The sequence below is a fragment of the Canis lupus genome, chromosome 7 (genome assembly GCF_048164855.1).
Source record: "Canis lupus baileyi chromosome 7, mCanLup2.hap1, whole genome shotgun sequence".
NCBI lineage: Eukaryota > Metazoa > Chordata > Mammalia > Carnivora > Canidae > Canis > Canis lupus.
The window spans coordinates 48,966,165-48,982,442 of NC_132844.1; the positions used below are offsets into that span (position 1 = coordinate 48,966,165).

At 38.1% G+C, this 16,278-nt stretch overlaps 1 protein-coding gene across 1 annotated transcript in view; it reads left to right on the top strand.

The window, feature by feature from the left end:
* Nucleotides 1-1,365: 1,365 nt before the first annotated feature.
* Nucleotides 1,366-16,278, top strand: part of COL21A1 (collagen type XXI alpha 1 chain) — a 242,758-nt gene continuing 227,845 nt past the window's right edge. Inside the window, exon 1 of the mRNA XM_072832540.1 lies at nt 1,366-1,755. The gene's annotated coding sequence lies outside the window, so the exon portion shown is untranslated. The remainder of the gene's footprint in view (nt 1,756-16,278) is intronic.

The following is a 16,278-nucleotide window of genomic DNA, read 5'->3' on the forward strand; positions in this document are numbered from 1 at the left end:
CAGTGATAGCCTTAGCATCTCCAGTTTCTTTGGTCAAAAACCACTTGTTGGCAAGGATGCAACTTGAGATAATTATGGCTTTGTTGAGTTTGTTTTCTCAAGGTTATTTTGATTTATGGTGACTCAACCCCTCAGTCTGTGTGGTTAACTTTTTGGGGATGGGGAAGGGGCCTTCATGGATTCCCAAACTCTGCCTGCAAGTAGCGTGAAATTTAAGGAACTCGAGTTTCGGTTCTTACTTCAATCCATTTAGCTCTCTCTTAGGGGTTTGGTATGAAGGGGCCAGACAAGAAAGCATGCCTCGTTTAACTGGTAATTATCAGTGTAGTGGATTATTTTCAAGGCTCACTCTCTTAGTGAGGATTAAAAGTGGGCTTTTAAATTTTTCCTTATCAGAATTGATTCTCCACTTTTTTCTCTCATTTCCCCCCCCGCCCCAAGGGGACATTCTGTAAAGGGGAAGTCCATTTTCCTTTCCTCTTTAAGTGGGGGACATATGTACCATCTTTACCTTCTGACTTAGCCAGTTTAAACTTTCACATTGAATTTTTATTCCTCACTTTATTCTAGCTACTGCAAGTTAAATCAAAACACCCAACCCTTTTGTCTTTCTGAATTTCATAGGTGATGTGAGAATTTTTGTAGTAAATTCTAGTAAGAAAAGTCCACATCATCATTATCATCATCATCATCAACAACAACGACAACGACAACAACAGAAGAATCCATAACAGGAGAAAATACAGGACTGTAAAGGATCACTCCTCCATCTTCCCAAAGGACAGTGATTTCCCTGTTTTCTAATCTCAAAGTCTGTGTGTGTAGGTAGGCTGGCCCCATCTGAATTTAAAAGAACAAATAGGTTTTCTCTGCCTCCCTCTCTTTCTTTCTTTCTTTCTTTCTTTCTTTCTTTCTTTCTTTCTTTCTTTCTTTCTTTCTTTTTTCTTTCTTTTTCTTTCTTTCTTTCCCCTTTTAAAAAGATTATATTTATTTTATTTGAGAGAGATTGAGAGTGAGTGTACAAGCAGAGGGAGAGGCAGAAGGAGATGGAGAAGCAGACTCTCCACTGAGCAGGGAGCCCATCATTGGACTCGTAGGACTTGAGCCCAGGATTGTGACCTGAGCCGAAGGCAGACGCTTAACCAACTGAGCCAACTGGTTGCCACCCCCCTCACTTTTCTGACTGAGATTCTTGGCTATTGTCTTTTCTTTCTTTTATGCTTTTTTTTTTTTTTTGGTATTTTTTTATTGGAGTTTGATTTGCCAACATATAGTATAACACCCAGTGCTCATCCCATTTTCAATGCTCAATTCTTTCTGGTCTCCTAGCAACTTGTCCTTCCTTACTGGCCTCTCTTACCACCCCGGGGTTCCACCCAGCTCACCTGCCCAGACTACAAACTAACCTTTCCCTCCTTATCTTCATTCTTCTTCTTCCTCAGATCTTTCTTTGACTGGAAGAATATCCCATGACTGAGGCAACAGCTCCCATTCATGGTCATGTAAAAAGTGTTTGTGGGGGCAGGAGTGGGGATATTGGGGAAAGTGAAATATTAATGAGGGAGACAGAAGGCGGAGTGTGCCCTGACCTGGACCACACTTCTCATCTTAGAACTCTCGCAGAGTGTCCTTCTTCACCTTGTCCCTCACAGTTATGTGTCCTAGGTCCCTGGCTCAATACGACTGCCTTCTTTTCTGGACTCAAGAAGAGAGCAGGTTTCTCCATCTACCCTTCTTATATGCTAATGACCTCAAGTAAGTACTCAGTAAATATTTGTTCAATAAATGAAGAAAATCCTCTCTTGCTACTCTGGTCTTGACATGCAAGTGACTGTTTATTCCTTCTCTCTAGAGTGCTACAGTGCTGGTCATGACCACTCCTTTATGAACTGATGTGGGCCGTAGTAAGTGAATGAATGGATAAATTAAAAAAAAATGAAAAGAATATGGGGGTGATTTTTAAAAATATTAAGCTAATTTAAAAAAATTCCCTGAATTGATAGCATCCCTCATTTCTCCATACATGGGATTGACGGGTTTTGTTATTTAAGGGAAATAATAGGTACTCTAAATCCAGAGCCAAGAAGTCATTTGTTGGTTTTGGTTCTCAGAGCTGACATTCTTGAGTCTTTAGCAGTACACTGTCTTATCAAAAAGAGATTTTCTAAATCCCAAAACTTTACCTATCAAGAGTTAAGCCTGCCTGACTCAAATCAGAGGTTTATTGTAATGAGTGGGTTCTTATCAGTATCACTTGGGGAGCCTTAAAAAATACTAATGCCTAAGCCCTATTTCTGGAGACTTATCAGTATCACTTGGGGAGCCTTAAAAAAATACTAATGCCTAAGCCCTATTCCTGGGACTCTGATTCAATTATTTGGTCTAAGATAAAGTCAGGTACTACTGTTTTTAAAAAATATTTCCTAGTGATTCTAATGTGCAGCTCTAGTTGAGAACACTTCTGTAAACCATAGTATTTGAAGGCAGATGGAAGGACTATGACAAGACTCCATCACAAAAGAGAGAGAGTAGGAGAATGGGGCAAAGAGTTTAGACAGGAATGATTTGGCTTCCTTCTGAGGGCCAAACCCTGGCATGGGGGTGAGTAAGGCATAGCAGGGAACAGAACACACAGAAAGGTTGGGAAATGCGTGGTATGGGACTTAGTCATAGCTTTTCAAATGTTTCACAGGAGAATCCTAAGCCATGAGATAGGTCTTGTGTTAATCATGGTGCTGAGTGTGGGACTGCTCAGGTAATATTTTAGGAATATCTGAGGAATCTAAGTTGGTGGGTCAGAAGGAAGTCTTCTAGAGCCTATCATCCTCCAGTTTGCTGAGGCAAAGGCAGCTGAAAATTTTGGGGACCCAAAGGGTGATGCAGATGTGGTGACAACTGGTTGACAGAACTGATTGAGGTGGGGGATATTGCTGAGTTTAGGAACTTCCTGCAAGAGGTTCTGGTGGGGACCAGTGTGTGCTACACTGAGTGGCATCCTAATACCCAAGGGATTAGATTCTCAGTGTGCAATAGACTAGCAAAGTCCTTGAGGGTGGTTCTTGTCTGAAACTCCACCTCCTGTTGCCCTGAAGGTAGAAATATCTTCCCTTCCTCCAGCCATGACTCTGGGAAGACAGAAATAGACCTCATTGGGGGGTTCGAACTTTGAGTTGAATTAATATTCACTCCAAGTAAATTTAGACCAATATACATTGTATTAAGCCAGAAGATATTAAGTTATTTTTAATTATCATATGTGTGTTCCTACTTTCTTCTGCTACCAGAGAAAGTAGGAATGGCAGAGCAAGATAAGAATGGTTATGGATAATAACATTATGTATCTTGTATGTCTGGGTTGTATCTACATTTTTGAGATGACACAAAAAATATAAGGGATGAACTCAGATATTGATCAAGTAGATCTAATAATTTCTCAGCACTACTTCAAATAAAGTATAATGGAATAGCAATAACAAAGAAACTGCTGATACATGCAGCAATATGAATGAAATGCAAAAAAGGTGAACAAAAGGAGCCAGACCCAAAACAGTACATATCAATCCATTAATACGAATTCGAGGAATGGGAAACACAATTAATGGTGATAAAAGTCAGAGTAGTGGTAATAGTGGTTACTGACTTGAAGGGCATGTGGTAACTTTTGGGGATGGGTTTGTTCTACATTTTGATCTGGGTGTTAGACTTATATATGTATACATATGTAAAATGCCTTTGAGTTGTCCACATGAGAGTTGTGTATTTTATTGTATGTAAATTATAAATTAACAAGTACTAAAAAAGGTAGGGGGTGAATGAAGAAAAAAGTTCTACTCATTTTTCATCCAAATACTTGAGCTAAGTTGTCAGAATACAAAGCCAAGTGTTGAAAAGTGAATGGTGCCATATAAAAATATATGTGGTGCTTAAATTTGCCAGAGGTTGACTCAGTCAGGCTCCTGGAAGAGTAGAGAGAAGACAGAAGGTTTAGACATGAGCAAGGAGGAAAATGTGTTTTCACCAAAAATCCCCTGGGCTGCCTCTGACAGCTTCTTTCTCTCTCTTGGAAATTTTTAGATGCATTATATTACCACAGCATTTTTCCAAAACTCTCCTTCTGGAATTGATTTGTTTAAAGACACACTGGCTTCTTTATATTCAAAACTAAGCTGTCAACACATCCTCATGGCATTTTTTTGGAGGGAAGACTGGTGGTGTAAGTGGTCCTGGAAGACACAGGAATCATGCATGCGAATGTTGAGTCTTTACGAAGGTTGCTTGTTATCATTGTGGTGTAATGGGGAGACTTTGTATTGGTTTTGACATGAAAAAGAAGTGAGGTCAGCACTCAACTTCATCATTTTACATTTGGATGATCTTGGGAAAGTGGCTTGATCTTTGAGAATCTTTGTTTCTTCACCTGTAAAAAGGAGAAAATATAGCTCCTTCACAGATTGTGCTATGAAGATTAAATTCGATCATGTATTGGTGCTTGGCATAAGATAGGCTCTCAACAAATGAGTACTCATGATTATTGTTATAATAGAATTGCCAAAAGTCACCTACCCTGACATCATCCTCATCAGTCATGGACCTTAGTTCACACACTTGTATTCTTTTTGAATTCTCTTCCTCTTCCTAACTTCAACTCAAATGTTATATGTCTCAATTCATATTCTGCTTGTTGTCTCTTTTGTTACCTTATAAGGTGCTTAAAGGAAGAGTCTCTTCTCTCTTCATTGGTGTACATCACAGAGGAGCCAACACAATTATTTATATAGGAAAACATCTAATATTTGTTGACCTGAAGGACATGTTAAAAATATAAAAGTTTTAGCAGAGAAAATATATACTATTGACATATTTGCATTGTTTTACACATTAACCTCTATCAGTTTATCATATCTACTGCTTATGAACTCCAGAGAGCATTTCCTGAGGTTAGGAAGAGGATATTATAATAAGAACTTTATGGGATGAGAAGTTCTCGGCACTTTCAAGAGTTTGGCTGATACTAACCCTGTGTATCAGTTATCTATTGCTGTGTAAAAATCTCCTCAATATTCAGTGGCTTAACACAACAAGAAATCATTTATTATCTTTCACAGATATGAGAGTCAAGAATTTATGAGCAGGTTGGCTGAGTGATTCTGACTTGAAGTTCCCCATGAAATTATACATAGGTGTCAGATGGAGCTACAGTCATTTGAAGGCGTGACTGGGGCTGAAGGTTCTACTTCAAGATGCTCATGGCTGTCAAGTTAGTCGTGGATGTTGGTGGGAGACCTCAGTTCTTCTCCATGTGGGCCTCTCTCAGGGATGCTTAATGTCCTTACAGCATGGCCACTGACTACCTGGAGTGTGTAATTCAAGAGACCATGTAGAAGACCAACTTTGCAATGCCTTTGTGACTCAGCCTTGGAAGTCATACAATGCGACTTCTGTCATATTCTGTTGGTCACACAAACCTACCCTGATTCACTGTGAAAGCAGACGAAGCAAGGTCACAAATACCATGAGGTGAGGATTACTGGAGCCACTTTGGAAGTAGAAACCACATTGTGGCACTAGAGATTAGTGCCAGATTCCATATGCTTCTTGCAGGACAACATTTGACTGGGTTGTACTACATTTGACTCCACTCACAGGACTGCTATGTTGTGCAGATATGGAGTTTTTGTTGGCATTTGAGTATGTGTGCATTCTTGAGTTATGCAGGAAAGCAGCCCACTGGAGGATCCTTTAGAAGGCCAGCTTTGGAGAGAGTTTTGGCTTAGAATAAGGGGACTAGAAATTTGAAAAGCAAAGGATAACATTAGAAAATACTCACCAATGGAGTAAGCTTCCTGAAGGAGAATTTTTTTCTACTTGTTCACAGCTATATCCTGAGTCAGAATAGTGCCATATGATTGATGCCCCCAAAATAAACATTTTTGTATATTAGGATAAATATATGAGTTTGAAATCTGTTTAATAATTGACCTCTTAGGGCACCTAGGTGGCTCAGTGGGTTAAGCATGGACTCTTAATTTCAGCTCAGGTCATGATCTCAGGGTCTTGAGATTGAGCCTTGTGTTGGGCTTCATGCTTAGTGGGTGTCAGATGGGGCTTGAGATCCTCTCCCTCTTCTTTTGTCCGTCACATCCCCTGCATGCTCTTTCTCTCTCTCTAAAATAAATAAATCTTAAAAAAATAATTGATCTCTAGTACAACTTATTATAAACAACTGTGCAGGAACTTAGTCTGTTACATAAATATATATATGATAAGACATTATTAATCATTAATGTTCAGGAAAGATCATTTTGTAGTTAGATGAGTGTTACTTAAATTTTTACTTAAATATCTGAAAAATTTAGTTTTATAAAATTAGTTTATATGTATTTTCTTCTGAAACATCTCTTTTCTTTTTATTTGTATATCATCATGAAGGGAAATAGAGAAATAATAGGGAAATTGTATTCTATTGGAAACATTAATTCTGGAAATCAAGTTTTGTATTTTGATTATAATAATAAATTTTAAATGATTGTATGATGGCAGGCACATTGGGAAAATGTCCTTGGTGAAATACATAAGGTAATGAATTCAGTTGCTCCGTATCTGTCAATGGCCATAGGAAAAATATTTTTCCTTGGATCTCTATGGTATTGAGAAATGTATTTTATTTGAAGAACTAGCCACAAAACTAGAATGGAGGAGAACTTTGAAGGTAAATTTGACTCTGAAATTAGAGTTGCTCTTCACAATAAAAACTAGCTGAAATCAACAGTCAAATATCATTATCCACCATTCTCTCAACTTTCCACCGGTTTACTATTAGTTGTTACTGTGAAGGTGACTTTGCTCCTAAAAAAGAGGGAGGGAGGTATCTGAGACAGGCTGAAGTAACCCCCGCCTCCATTCCAGCAAATGTGTAAGGAGCTATGGGCAGAAGCAGATAAACAATGCTCCCCTAATCAGAAAACAACATGTCAAAAGTAGAGTTAAGTTTCAGTATTTAAGTCATGATAGAAGCTGACAGTTTTCACTTCCATATGCAAGAAAAAATGCATTTTAAAAAGCTTGGCATGAATTATGTTTAGAGGTTCTGGAGGTTATTATAATGACAGGCTAGGAAGGTAGGGGGGTAACTCCTCAGGAAAAAATGAGACTAGAGTGGCAAGTCTTAACTTGGGCTGGTGGACAGCTAGCTGCTCCTTAAGGCAGAAAGCAAAATATACTGTGGATCTTCTCAAACATCACAGACATTTAATTGCTTATCAGAAGGACTGCCTTGTTTCTCGGGTGGCTCCAGTGGTGATTACTTTTAAAGGAAATCCTTCCTTTCAGCTTTGGGGATGTTTCATGGATGGGTCCATAGGAATTTGGAAATATCAATTTCCTGGGACTATCTTGGGAAACATCCCAAAGTTCCGTTCATATACAGGTAATGGAGTCCTTCTGTTAGTAATTTCCACCTTAAAATTTCATTTGACTCTATCAGCTTTGGGTTGTTAGCCGTGGGTCTGACAGTGCTGAGCTAAAGGGGAGTCTCTTCCACTGGGGCTCCGGGGAAGTTATGATTAGACACGTTCTGTAGGATTCCTACCCTCAAAGCACTGATAACTGAAAACGGAAGACCCCATCAGCACAAAACTTGAGGATGGTATGTTGGCAAAAGTATGCATGTGCAAGAAAGGAGGTTCAGATTTTGCTTCTACTAGTCTTGTTAATTTGCCCAGTGACTTGAGTTTTACAGTTTCTGTGTCTCCATTTCTCTTTCCATTAAAAGGAGAAAATGTTAATTTTAAATTTCCGTTTTCCAGTTCCACTATGTACCCAAAGCCAAGCCACCATGGGTAGAATACATTTGAGTGTTTTCCCATCTGTAAAATGGAAGTAGAAATGACATATAAGCCTGATGGCAAAATTCTACCACATGTGACAGCATGTTACATAGTATAAAGCAAGGTGCACATGTTGATTTTGTGTTGTCAATGTAACATCTAGGCGGTCAGCACAGGTCAGCTGCCTTCTTCCTAGGGAATTCCGTAGCTCACTCCTGTGGAGCTGGAGTTAGCCATTGTGCAGATGACTGAATTTCCTGCTGGGTCAATAGGATTTGGGCAAGAAGCTATAATATGGATGTGAGAATGAGCTGAAGTAAAATAATGAAGGCTTGGGTGATCTAGATGGAATTCAATTATGCCCTAATAATAAATCTAGGATGTTTATGGCATAGTTTTCTAACACAAACTCTGTATATGAATGTCTGGAATCAAATATTTATTTTTCCTAAAGTTTGCCCACTCCTAACTTATTCTCTCCTCCCCCAAGGTACAGCAAAAACTGTTACTCCTTTCCTTATTTTCAAAAACTAGAACCATAGATTACAATGTACATGCAGAACTTCTAAACCAGAGTCCAGCCTAACCTTGTTTAACATTAAATATGCGTAATCATTTAGTGTTTGGAACTCAATCCTGTAGTATTTGGAACAGGAAAGGAAAAATGACCATTTTATTTTATTTTTTATTTTTTAACGATTTTATTTATTTATTCACGAGAGACACAGAGAGAGGCAGAGACATAGGCAGAGGGAGAAGCAGGCTCCCTACAGGGAGCCTAATGCGGAACTCAATCTCAGGACCCTGGGATCATGATGTGAGCCAAAGATAGATGCGCAACACTGAGCCACCCAGGCATCCCATATAAAACCATTTTAAAAGTGAGTGACTGTTAATGACACTTCAGGGGAAGAAATGAGCATTAAAGTGAATATAAAGCTAATTTTATTTATTTATTTAGATTTATTTATTTGGTAGAGAGAGAGAGTGCAATTAGGGAGAGTAGCAGAGGGAGAGGAAGAAACAGGCTCTCTGGTGAGTAGGGAGCTTGTTGCAGGGCTTGATTCCAGGATCCCCAGATCATGACCCGAACTGAAGGCAGATGCTTAACTGATTGAGCCACCTAGGCACCCCCTAATTTTATATTAGTCTGGACTAGATAGAATTTTAAAAAATTCCATTGTAATTAACATACAGCATTACATTAGTTTCAGGCATACGATATAGTAATTCAAGAATTCTATTCATTTCAATGTTCATCACAAGTGTGCTTTTAATCCCCTTCACCTATTTCACTCATCTCCTCTCCTCTCCTCCCCTCTGGTAACCTTCAGTTTGTTCTATACTTAAGAATCTGTTCTTTTGTTTGTCACTTTTTCTTTCTTTGTTTTGTTTCCTAAGTTCTACATAGGAATGAAATCATATGGTATTTGTCTTTCTCTTACTTATTTTATTTAGCATTATTCCCTATGGATCCATACATGTTATTACAAATGGCAAGATTTCATTCATTTTTATAGCTGAATAACATTCCATTGTGTGTGTGTGTGTGTATATATATATATATATATATATATATATATATATACACCACATTTTCTTTATTCATTCATTTGTTGGTGGATACTCAGATTGCTTCCATAATTTGGCTATTGTAAATAATGCTGCAATAAATGTAGGGGTGCATATATCTTTTCAAATTTGTATTTTTGTATTATTTGAGGAAACATTCAGTAGTGGAACTACTGAATCATATGGTCATTCTATTTTTTTTTAAAGATTTTATTTATTTATTCATGAGAGACACAGAGAGGGAGAGAGGCAGAGACTCAGGCAAAGAGAGAAGCAGACTACATGCAGGGAGCCCGACGTGGAACTCGATCCTGGGTCCCCAGGATCATGCCCTCGGCTGAAGGCAAGCGCTAAACTGCTGAGCCACCCACGGATCCTGGTCATTCTATTTTTTTTTTTTTTTTTGAGGAACGTCCATATTGTTTTCCACAGTGACTGTGCCAGTTTGTATTCCCCAGCCTGTGTATGAGGGTTTCTTTTTCTTCATATCGTGGAGAACAACACTTGTTTCTTATGTTTTTGATTTTAGACATTCTGACACGTGTGAGGTGATGTCTCATTGTGGTTTTGATTTGCATTTCCCTGATTGTTAGTGATGTAAGCATCTTTCTGTATGTCTGTTGACCATCTATATGTCTTCTTTGGAGAAATGTCTGTTCATGTCTTCTGCCCATTTTTAATTGGATTATTTGTGGGTTTTTTGGTTTTGAATTATAGAAGTTCTTTATGTATTTTGAATACTGATCCTTTACTGGATATGTCATTTGCAAATATCTTTTTATTTTTTATTTTTTTAAAATATTTATTTATTTATTCATGAGAAACACACACACACACACACACACACAGAGAAAGAGAGAGGCAGAGACACAGGCAGAGGGAGAAGCAGGCTCCATGCAAGGAGCCCGATGCGGGACTTGATCCCAGGTCCCCAGGATCACACCCTGGGCTGCAGGCGGCGCTAAACCGCTGCACCACCAGGGCTGCCCGCAAATATCTTTTTAGATGGGACAATAGGATAGCTCCAAAATGAAGTTAAAGAGGTTTGCTGTAACACATTATGAAGGCAGCACATGGAGAAAAGGAAAACCCTTTGATGTTTATATTCCACTGAGTTTAGACACATCAATAAGCTGGTTACACGTGCATTTATCCTCACCACATTTCACAGACATTAAAGCTGAAGCCCAAGAGGCTTAAGGTTACATGGTAGGGATTGGAATGTGTGATTCTCCTGAGGCCTTACTCAGAAACCTGGATTGATAGTTGAAGGCAAGAATTAAGAATCACAAAGGTAAAGGTTTTTAGTGTGGTGTAACACTTTCACATAAGCCAAGAGCTGTTTATGGGCAGGACCCCTTCCAGAAATTATTTATTATCAGAGGAAAAATCCTTTCATCTGAAGTGAGGATGGAAGTGAGGGCCATCACAGACCTTCATTAAAAGTAGTAGTTGTTATTGCTATTGTTATTTTTATTGTTATGTAGTGTAGCCCTTGAGAAACCTGTTGTAAATAACAAAGAGGTTCATTGTGCAGGGAATTTTTAAAACTCAGGTCATACAATATTGTCACGTCCACTCATGGTTGTTATCTTGGTAGATAGAGAAAAACATCCAGGAAAAGTGAGTTTGCAGAGCATGTTTGAAAGAGAGAAAGAAATGAGACATAATTTGGAAGAGTAAGCTAAGGTCTAGCTAAGAACAATTCCATGAAACAAGGGTGGCAAAGGAGGATTCATGGAGACTTAAATGTGGAAAAAGGCAAAGAAAGTATTTACTTAGTCAAAACAAAGCAGCTAAGGCTGTACTGGTTTTGCCAAAATAGCTGGATGGAAAATGATCTACCCATTGTTTTGGACTAGACAGAACCAAATAACTGGTTTGATAGATATCTTTCACCCACTACAGTGACCAAAATTTTGGCATTGAGTAGTCACAACTTAAATCACAGAGCAGGGAGAAGTGCCAGGGGGATCACTTTACAGATACTGTTATTGATTTTAGCTAAGAATAATAAATTCGTATAATTCTTTAAAAAGTATTTTCACATAAGTGATCTCATTTGTTTGAGATTGATCTGTTTGTGTGTTTTTGGTAATTCACTGTTATATAGCCTTAAGGAGAAAGTGGTTACTGGGAAAAATAGTTGGTCTTGGAAATTTATTCAGTCCCTAAGTCTGGCCTTTCTTCAGGCTCTGAGGGGAAAATCTTTAATATCAGAATATTTTCTTCTCATCTGTTTGTCCTTGTGCCATTTTAGTTACTTAAAATTTCACAAAGGGAATAGTGTCTACATAGACTAATTAGATAATGAAAGTTGGAAAACTTTTTTTTTAAAAGATTTTATTTATTCATGAGAGACACACACAGAGACACAGGCAGAGGGAGAAACAGGCTCCTTGCAGGGAGCCCAATGTGGGACACAATCCTGGGACTCCGGGATCATGCCCTGAGCCTAAGGCAGAGGCTCAACCACCAAGCCACTCAGGCATCCCAAAAAACTTTTTTTTAAAGATTTTATTTACTTATTTTAAAGAGAGAGAGAGAGAGCATAGTGGGGAGGGGCAAAGGGAGAAGAGAATCTCAGTCAGGCTCCATGCTGAGCACAGAGCCCAATGTAAGACTTGATCCCAGAACCCTGATCCCAGAACCCTGAGGGCACGACCTGGGCCAAAACCAAGAGTTTTGGTTTGTACTTAACCAACTGCACTGCACAGGTACTCCTTTGGAAACTTTTCACATCTTCCCTCATAACTAGGGATGCAGTGCAGAGAATCAGACTGCCCAGATTTGAACCCAAGCTACTTAGCTGTCCTGTGCCTCGATGTTCTTATCTTAAAATGATATGAATTAAAATGAATTCATGGATATTCCAGGGGCTCTCAAACTTTAGTGGCATCAGAATCACCCAGAGGGTGAGTCAGCAGAGGGGGGGAAGGGACAGAGAATTTGCAGTTCTAGAAGTCCTCAGGTAAGGCTGATGTACTCTAAGAACTCTGAGGGTATTCCAGGAGTTAATTTTGTAATTAAAGTGCTCATCAAAGGACCTGGAACAATGCAAGTATTCAATAAATGATAGTTGCTATTATTCCTTTTGTCTTCTTGTCCTCATCACCATCATTGTCCTCATTACCATTATTATCAAATAGATGATAGTCCTATGATAGAGTCTAGAGCAAGGTAGTCGCCAAACTCTCCCAGGTAAAATAATAAAATTTACAAAAATGGAGGTGTTTTCAGCATTTCTGAGCAATTACCCAGGAAGAAACTAAACCAGTATCTATGGTAGGTCTCCCTGTGGGAAGCTCAGCCTGGCTTACCCATATAGCTATGGAAATAAACCAAGATCAATCAGATGAGAAAAACAAAGTCTGTTTATTCTGACCTTGGTATAGCAAGTGAGTCAACCACCACTTGTGTATTGGCAGACTCCAAGGCAAAAAGGAAAAAAAAAGAAAGGCTTCAGGTATGCCCTGATTGGAGGCCCTTGGTGGGGGAAAGCTGTAGGCAAGTGAAGTAGAAGTGAGGCATTCTGGGTAATTGGTGAGGGTGCGTTTTTGGCTCTGGTTGGTCCTAAGTTTGAAGCTATTAGTTATTAATCAAGTCCTGATTGTTTGGGGCTGATTGTTATAGTTATTGTTCAGCTTCCTGGATTGTGACCAGAGATAGCAATCTGGCTTCCTGCACATTTGACTTATAGCAGTCTGGCTTCCTGGGTTGTTTATTACAGATAAGGAGATCCGTTTCCTGGGTAGATTACTGCATGTTGTAGGTCAAAGTTCAATTTTTGTATGTAGTCTGGCTATTGTCTATTTTTACATTCACTCTCTCATAGCACAAGGATAATCTACAGGGAGAGGAAGTTCTGACTGCATTGACTAGAGATCCAACACATGTGGCACTTAAAATCTTTACTACAACTCACACACTGATTTACTTCTACATCAGTTACTTGGGAGCCTAGTTAGTGTTGGCTCTTGGCATATTAACAAATCAAGACTCCCTCCTTGGGTTCTATTTATGTGCTAAAACAGCTCACAGAACTCAGAGAAATATTTTACTTACTAGACCACTGGTTTATTAAAAAAAGGATGTAACTCAGGAACATCCAGATGGAAGAGATGCATAGGATGAGGTAAGGGGAAGGAGCACAGACTCTCATGTCCCTTCTGAACTCACTGCTCCCAAGAATCTCCATATGTTCATCATCCTGAAAGCTCTTCAAACATCCTCATTCTGAGTTTTTATGGAGGCCTTATTACATAGGCATGGTTGATTAAATCATTGGCCATTGGCAATTGATTCAATCTCCAGCCCCTTTGTATTCCCTGAAACTCAGAGGAGTGGAATTGAAAGTTCCAACCCTATAATCATGTGGTTGGTTCTCCTGGCAACCAGTTCCCTCCTTAGGTGCTTTCCAAAAGCTATCTTATTAATGTAACAAAAGACATCTATAGCTCTCTTATCACTTGGGAAATTCCAAGGATTTTACGAGCTCTGTGCCAAATGGGGTAAAAGACCAAGCAAATTGCAATGCCACAATAGAGTGGGTGATAGATACGTTCCATTTTTTTTTTTTTTTTGTAAGTAGGCTCCACACCCAGCATGGAGTCCAACACATGACCTGAGATCAAGACCTAAGCTGAGATGCTTAACCAACTCAGCCAATCACTGTCTCTGTGATAAGTTCATTATCTTGATGGGGTGATGGCTTCATAGGCTTATGTGTTTATCAAAATTTATTAAATTGCACACTTGAAACGTACAGCTGATCATATGTCAATTATGCCTCCGTAAAACTCTTTCTTGAAAAATTTAAAAAATGAAACCATTAGAGGAAAAAAAATGACAATTTCTGATCTCAGAGCAGGAATACCTTCTTAAACATGAGTGCAAAAAGAAAAATACCATAAGATGAAGAAAAGTTTAAAAGGCTTCTATACATGAAAATTTAAAACCCACTAGGGAAAATATGACAGAAAAGAAATTAAAGGTCAAATGACAAATTACTAAAATATTGGCCAATATGTCCAGACATATGTTCTTAAAATTTTTAAAGTATAGATAATTTTTACAGAGATATTAAAGAACTGAGAAAATATCAATTAATGAGCAAAGGATATGAATAAGCAATTTATAAAAGGAGAAATGCAATTGGTTAAGAAATATCTAGAAATGTTTTACTAATCCCATAAATGTAAATTAAAATTGAGCAGGGTGATGATGTCACTCTCTACATAGTAAATTAACATGAAACTTTTAAAAACTGATGAGAATGGTGATAGAGAAAAAGACAACTCACACAGTCACACTAATGGCAGGGCAAACAGGCAGGCCTTTGGAGGGCAGTTTGGTGGCAGGTATTAGAAGCCCCGATCTTTTGCACTAAAAATTCCACACTAGTAATATATCCAAAGAAATATATCCCAATAGAGGGATATTCCTGTATCCCAATAGAGAAAAAATATTTTACCCAATTCACAGCTAGGTTCAATAACTAAATGATGTTTTGAACATTCTTCTGAATATCCTACCACATTGTTGATTGTCTGAGATAGCTCTTCTCAGCTAAGAGCTTGTATTCTAAAACTTAAGGAACAATTGCTATCCAAATGTTATTTTTCTTGAGGATTTTACATAGTTAGATAAAGAATATATTTACTATTAACTGATGCTTTTTTAGTGTTTTAGAAATGTTAATACTGTATTTTCTCTGGGTCCATTTGCAAATAGTTTTATTTCCACAATGTAGCAGTTAATTTGATTAAAAAATCTAGCTTAATAATTTCCAAATTTACTTGGAATAATTTCAAATAATTCCAAGTTATTTCCAAATAATTTTAAGTTTTAATGTTTACATTTTAAATTTAAATCAGTGAGTTATATTTTCTTAAATATGAATAGTATATTTTGATATCAATATATGCTTATATTCAGAGAATTCACTTTCTTTTTACAATATAGCAAATCAAATATCCTTATTGACTTCTACTGGTTTTTAAGACATAATAGGTTGTATTGAAGAGAAAACTTTTAAAAAGACAGATCATAATTTTTATTTTTATGAAATTATTTTGCTCTGTGGTGTTCGATGTTCAAATGACCTATAGAAAAGCTTCATGAATAAGATCTTTAAAGGTTCTATTCTTGAAGAAAACTAACTTTGTGGTGTCTATGCCATGCTGAAATGACAGTGGTCTGACTCTCCTAAGAATCAGTGGGCAAGGGGCACCTGGGTGGCTCAGTTGCTTAAGTGCCTTTGGTTCAGGTCATGATCCCAGAGATCCAGGATCGAGCCTCGCTTTGGGCTCACTGCTCAGCAGTGAGTCTGCTTCCCACTCTGACCCTCATCTCGCTTGTACTCTCTCTCCAAAATAAATAATAAAAATCTTAAAAAAAAAAAGAATCACTGGCCAATATGTGCAACTTTTATTAAACTTAGCTCAGGAATCTGGGACCACCTGCCGCATCTGTGATAAGACAGAAGGAGAATATTTGAGATTCATTCAAGTGTTTCATGTGTTCCGAGTTTATAACAGCATTGCCTATACCTGTGACTTAAGTTTGTGGAACTAGTTAGGCACAACTTTTGTTGGGTTCATGTTCTCAGCTGCGTAAAGAGAACTTATTTCCTGACAAACAACCCTTTTCATTTCCTCTCACCTCTGAACTAAACTGTTGTAAAGATAGAGAAAAAAAATCTACTGCCCTATATTATTCAGGCAGTAATATAAAAATCAAGATAGGAAATGGTCCAATGTGTTATACAGATTTGGCTTTTGACTAGTTTCTAATGTGAAGGACATTTCCTGACTTCCTCCACGCTGACTTCCTTCATTCCCCTGTCTCCTCCCCTACAGCTTTACAACTCCGGTAGACC